The 6843-nt window shown below is 40.9% G+C and overlaps 1 long non-coding RNA gene across 1 annotated transcript; it reads right to left on the reverse strand.

Annotated features, from left to right (window-relative positions):
• Positions 1-288: 288 nt before the first annotated feature.
• On the reverse strand, positions 289-6173 carry LOC136009360 (uncharacterized). Its single transcript, XR_010610522.1, has 3 exons — positions 6082-6173; positions 3221-3371; positions 289-1871 (listed from the first exon to the last, which is right to left on the reverse strand). It is a non-coding gene; the product is annotated as an uncharacterized LOC136009360 (long non-coding RNA).
• Positions 6174-6843: the final 670 nt, after the last annotated feature.

The raw sequence follows: 6843 nt of genomic DNA on the forward strand, positions 1-6843 counted from the left end.
AAGAATGTAACTCCCACGGGTTGAGATAAGAACAGTTTAGTAACTAAGGTATAACACAAATCACTACTGCTACCACCAATAATAATAATGATAAAGGAAATAACAAGAGGAAAGAATACAACACCTCAACACCAGCCAACCAATAACTCGCCCCACTCCCCCCAGCCGAGCACCGACTGATACCTCGTCCAACCCTGCCGTCCTAGCCCTTCCGGGTAACTCTCTGTTACATCCTGGGCATGACGTGCTGTGGTATGGAATACCTCTTTGGCTAGTTTGGGTCAGGTGTCCTGTCTCTGCTTCCTCCCAGCTTTCCCTCCTCCCTGGCAGAGCATAAAGCTCAGAAAGTCCTTGGGCAGACCAAACATTTGAGCAGCAACTAAAAACATCAGCGTTATCAGCACTGTTCTCAGGCCAAAAAAAAAAAACCCACAGCACTGCACTAGCTACTAAGAAGGAGAAAAATGACTGCTACGGCTGAACCCAGGACAGAGTGTTACAAAAAAATCCATGTGCTATTAACACGTCTGTTTGGCCATAGTGAAAGCAATAATTATTTCAGGAGAGATTCAGTAGTCAGTGGCTTAATGAACTGGAGAAGGGAGAGTACTGTTAGCAGTGGTGGGAAGGGCTGTGAGAACAGGGCAGGTGAGAGATGCCAACCGGTCTGCCATGGCAAAGTCAAGAAATCAAAGCCAAAAAATTGGGGAAAACAAGTTCTCAATATATTTGAATGAGGCAGTGTGGTGGTCACAGTACATGTGCTTATTCTGATTTTTCTTAGTACCTGTAATGTCAGGAGCAATGTAGATTGAGGGGGCTGATTGATCTCCAAATCAGGGGACAGAGAGTAAGAAATTAGAACAGATATGGAGGTGAAGGACTGAATTCATCCTCACTGGGGCCTAGAAGCACTATTTACGGGGATGATTTCCTACAGCAGTCTTAGAAGATCAAAATGAAGTGTGTGGCTTAAGGAGATCACATACCAAAGGACACATGGCCATGACAGATAGGTTTGATGGGAAGCCTTTATGTACTCTTCACACTACTTTTTTACCTAATAATGGCAGAAAAAAAGAGGAAACTATGCAAGCAGTCTGCTTATAGATGATCCTGAGAACACACAGACTACATCTGTATCACCTTTAGTAGAAATGCCCATATTTCAGTTCAAGTTCACCATGCAGAGCTGCTGGAGGAGCTCATGACCCCTAGCCATCACTCCTTGCTTGCTCCTCTCCATGTGTCCTGCCACATCGAGTCCTCTGACCTTCAGATCTGCTGGATCCATCTCCAGTCCCCAGTGGGAATGGGCTGGGTGTACTAAGAGCTGAGGGCTTGGTGCACCCCTTTTTAAAAGGCTCTTACAATTTGAAGTCACTTCCTCAAATAGCCCTCATTGTCTTGGTGTGTGCAGGTTATCTGAATGACTGTCTGGAGCAGGGAATAGTTTTTAATACATTTTTCAGTGCCTGTTTTCTGATTTAATGGAGGTTGCTGGGTTTAGACTTGTTTGCACCAGTCTGACTGTATTTTCCTGTGTATCAAAAGCATGCCGAGGTTGCAGACAGACCTTTTTTTAATGTACCATAAATCTATTTAAGTGAATAAATAAATAAACGATGCTGCAGTGGAGTAAGTATGAAAGAGTGCATGGACACTATTAGAAGTAGAAATATTTTGGAAGTGCCACTATCAAATCATCTGTGAAAATGCTGTATAGGCACATGTACACACATAACCCACAGATAGTATGTTTTCCTTCAGATAAATGTCAAAAATGCAGGCGTTCGTTTTCATTTAAGTACTTGACATATTCTTCAAATCCACAGTGCACTTGGCAGGTACCAGAGCATCTTCCATCAATCCTTAAAAGATTTAAATAGAATTTTATTTATATTTAGCATTCTGAAAGCACAAAAGAGAATAATAAGAGTATTCAGTGCCTAGATCCTATAAGCTTCTTCCTGGAAAAGACTGCTACAAGAATAAGGCTAAATCAGCAGTGGCTTAATCTGTTGTAGATAATATAATTTATGTTGCTATGTATCATGCTAACGACTCTAAAACAATGTGCACATTATATTTTTTTTTCCTTTGCAATTTGGGATTCTCAGAATAAGAGATGCAGAGACAAGGATAACCCATGTTTTCCATGAGAGATTCATGGAAACTGAAAAATAAGGTCTTTTAATAGTTCATGATAACTGTTTTTCTTGGCTTAAGTGTAGGTTTTAAAAAATGGTGCTCATTGTTTTGCTTGTAGTTCTTTCATGCATGGACAATCAAGCTGATGATGCATTTTCTTCAAGTGAATTTTCCAATTGAAAAAGTGCTCTTGAGTAGTTTAAGTACTATGAATCACCAAAAACTCATCTAAGTCCCATAAAAGCACTGGCTGCAGAAAGCAGTCCTGGAAAGAAGACACTGGGATTGTACTGCAGGATTCAGCTGAACGGAAGTATATTTTGTCAACACAGAAGAAGATGAAGAATCCAACCGTTCTGTAAGAATGACATTATAATCTGCTAGAAACAGAAATCAACTCTGCTCCAGCACCCTGTTACATCCCTCAGTTGTTCCTCACTGGTCTGAAGCAGAGATTTTAGACATGAGAACTTCAGCCCTTGAAAGACAGGATTTTTGTGGGATGTATTTCATTCCTCATCTCATTCTCCACTTTTTATTTCAGTATATTTTCTCCCTTCCTTCCTAGTTTCCCTTGGTTTAGTCTGACTGTTGGAAGTTCTCTTTTTCTTGTTATCACTGCCTGCACCCTTTGGACAACTTGCGTCTCTGGGGCACTGTCTTGTTAGCATGAACAAATGCAGTCTATTGCTTATACAATATCTCCACTGAAACAACTTTGAGTCATAAGTATTCATCAGGGAGATATTAGTGATTTTTAATTTATCATTGAGTTCTTATGTAGTTTTTATTTAAGGCTGCCTCTGAAAGCAGATAAAACTGTTCAGTAAATCATAGCACTCAAGCTTTTCGAAACTGTAAAATGTTTAATAATAATTTCAAAATGTTAAGCTATTGCCCTGGTATTTTTCTTAATTTATGACATAACTTAAGGTTACAAGTTTATCAAAGTTATTTAAATATGCTGAGAGTTTAAAAAATATTAATGTAGCTTTCTGTATCTTGGATAGCGATGTATTGCCTCGAGTATGCGACGCAAGTGTAGGGATTTTCCTTGTGTTCGGAATACCTGTCAAGACCAAAGGCCTTGGGGCCTGGACTGGGTCACAGATGGGCAGAGAGAATCATAGGTAACAGCATCTTTTCCGCTTGCTGCCACTTACTCAGCTGTAGATTAGCTGTAGCTGGAGCCTGGTGTGGTGGGTGGCTTCCATCTTGCCCTGGTGAAAGAAAATACTTTTGCCCACATTCATCCATAGAAAACATTTTCATTTTGATTCTTTTTCCAGCATATTTTGTGTACCAGTTAAGATGTTCAACATGAGCTAGGGGTGCTTGCATGAGTGGTCTGGATGTCGGAATGAGGGAGCACAGCTAAGGCCTGGCCATCAGCTCTGACAGGCTGCTCGTTGATGCAAAGTGCCATCAGTTCAGGTACTGCTCCTTGGGAATCTGGAGCAAGAGTGCCTGAAAAGTGCCTTTAGGGTGGAAGATAACTGAGAAAATTTGGTGACATTGAAAATCTATCTCAGGTTTTATTTTTTGATGGTGTCATTGATTCACCAGTTGGTTTGCCTTACTTTGGGGATTAGCATTCTCGTGCTGTTCTTTGAAATAAAACGCTTTGTGAAGGTGAAATGTAATTTAGTAGCCCACACCCTCTGATGAGCTATTAGAACAGGAACTGTAGAACAAGTAGGAATAAATATATTGTCTTTTAGCCTGTACAGCTTCCTAAGCAACATGGGTGATATTGTCCCCCCCCAAAAAAAAAGTTAAATAATCCTGAGGGAGGTGTGGAAGGATGGGAAGCTATACGAACATGAATGGTTAGTACCCAATGAAAAGAGATATAACACAGGATGCAGTTGTCCCGCAAAGGTATGAAATGAACAGTGCTCAGTTCTAACTCAGCTTAATCCTCTTGAAGAAATGTGACCCTCAATTAAAAGCTCTGTTCTAAATCAAGAGCATTGTCCTTGATTTACAGTTAAATCAAATCAAACTTCCATCCAGGTCCACACACACACACACGAAAGTGAGAGAGCACTTGGGCACGTCGCTTGAAATACTGATCAAGCTATTGAACGTCATTTGGAGAGATGGTGAAAAAATGTTAAGAAAGGCCCACACTCCTGCAGTGGGGCACACAGGTTGTACACCTGCCTGACAAACTCACTTTCTCTTCTAAAAGAGAGCAAATAATTAATTTTGCATGTCAAAAATGTGTGTGTTCACAGTTTGACTGGAAACTTGACACTGCCACAGAATAATCCAACAGTATGAAATGGGCACTTTCTCAGGGACTACCATTCTGCTCAGTATTATTGTTGTTAACATTCACTGGTTAGTTGTATACCAGAAATCTCTAAGCCACTTCTAGGGTTTTTTTAAGGAGTATGACTGAGGGAGCTGATGATGTGCTGCCTAGTCAGACACACAGCTTCCATTTTCCCCATATGCAGCTCTGTACAACTCTGCTCACCCTGTTTTCACAGCTGCCTCACCTGTCATCTCCCACAGCTTTCCTGGGCTTTCCACCCTGCTTATATCTCCAACACTGTGCTTCGTGAGGCACTGGCAGGTCCTGGTGTAGTGGAAGGACCAAAGAGGTGAGAGAAGCCAGGATGAGGGACACAGGAGCTGGTGAGTTGATAGAAAATTGAAGCAGGCTGTGAAACTTGACTGTTCTGTCTACAATTGCTCGTGCTGTACTGTGGGCATGACTTTCCTTAAATCGAAATCTGAGAAATGACCTGCCTCAAAGATGGCTTTGTTTGAAATTTGGAATTTCTGGTTATTTACCTTGAGGGACAAAATTACCCTGGACTCTTGCAGGCTAACCAGTGCAGAGCTGACAAGTTGGCAGAAATGCTATGGTTGTGGAGACTGAAGCAGCTGCAGCTGTAGTTTATCCACAAGTGTGAGCATCGATATTTTCTCTGAAATAAGGTTAGTTAGCGCTGAGGGAGTGCTCCAAAGCTCTTCTGAAGCCATTGATCACGCACGTTACAAAGTGCATAGGAGTGTGTCAGCTTAAGAGTGCTGCTTGATGACCTCTGAAGTTGACCAAATCTCACCTTCAGAAGAAGATAGAGATGAAAACAAGTAATGAAATGTGTGGCAGATAAGTTACATGGGATAAGCCTGGAAAGTGATAAACCTAATGCTTATCTTTAGAAAGCAGGGAAAGGAAGAGCCAGAAACTCATGGAACAAATAATCAAACTAGCTGCAGGGACAAATTGGATTTGTCAAGTACAAATTGTATTAAACCAGTCTAATTTACTTCTATGACAGGATAACAGGCCTTGTGGATTAGGGAAGAGGGAAAGGAAGTAAGGGAAATACTGTCTGCATATGTCAGTCCAAAACCACTTAAAAAAAAATAGAGGAAATAATTAGTGGATTGCTGTCACACTGGAGCATGTTTCAAGGGGGAATGTCCCAGAGGTCTCTCATGGTAATACTGCGTTTTGAATGTTCATTCAGAGCAGATTTCAGTAACAACATTGCTGATGAAATAAAAAACATCTTTGTTAAATTTGCAGAAGACACAAAGCTGAGAGAGCTGCAAACACTTTGAAAGGCAGAATTAGGATCCAGACTATACCCAGTATCTTAGAGAAGGAAACGACAAAAAACCATACTGTGCAAGTTCATAAGGAAGAGCCCTACATTCAGCAAGGAAAATCTGCACTTCCAACCCCCCCAAAATGGGAATAGCTGAAAGAGCATAAAGGTCATGGAGAAGATCTGGGAGTTATAGTAAGTATGAGTTAATCATATGGCAAAGAGTTATATATTGCACTGGGTTGTATATAAAAAAGCATCACTTTGCAGCATACATAAAGTTTTCTTGCTCTGCTCAGTGCAGGTGTGGTGTTCAGCTGGAGAATACTGTCCAGTTTAGAACATTTTGAGCACTTACTTAAAGAAAGATGCTGGTGAATTAAGGTGAAGCCAGACATTTTCTCTATTCTCCTTTAAATTCTTTGGCGAGATTAAAGGAACCAGGCTTGTTTGATCTAAAGAAGAGAGAAATTAAAGCAATCCGGTTAACCATATTCAAAGATATAAATGGCAAAGAGGTCAGGAATAACCTCAAAAAGAACAACAATAACCTGTCAATAAGCGGTAAGGAGTCTACACTGCATCAGGAGAGATTTAGTTTAGATATTAGGAAATGTCTGAGAGCAACAACAACGAAGCATTATTACAGATTATCCAGGTTGATGCTGGCATCTCTATTGCTAGGCTTAGGCTCCGGTTAGCAAACATTGCTCAGGAAAGATTAGGTATAGCTCATGAGTGGATAGATGGCCTTTCCAAGTCCATTCCTGTTTATAATAACTCTATGTATATGTTGGATTAAATGTCAGCATAATAAAAGAAACTCAAAACAGTCTTCAGCCACTGGATATGATAATAGGTTTTTAGTATCAGAACATCAAGGTTGTAATTTTCTGTCCTTGGCAAAGCAGAACCCTTTGTATAGGCAGTGCAGGCATCTGTCTAAACTATCAAATCACTGAGCCCAGCAAAATAACACAGTCCTGCTCTCTGTGCTGTCTAATCTAGAGCCCACGAAGCCAGGCAAGGGAGAGCAAGGTAGATAGACTGAGCTCATCCTAAATTGAAGGACCGTTCACAGGAGCATCACCTCCATTCTCTGGACCAAGAGGGTGTATCA

The sequence above is a fragment of the Lathamus discolor genome, chromosome 2 (assembly GCF_037157495.1).
Source record: "Lathamus discolor isolate bLatDis1 chromosome 2, bLatDis1.hap1, whole genome shotgun sequence".
NCBI classification, from domain to species: domain Eukaryota; kingdom Metazoa; phylum Chordata; class Aves; order Psittaciformes; family Psittacidae; genus Lathamus; species Lathamus discolor.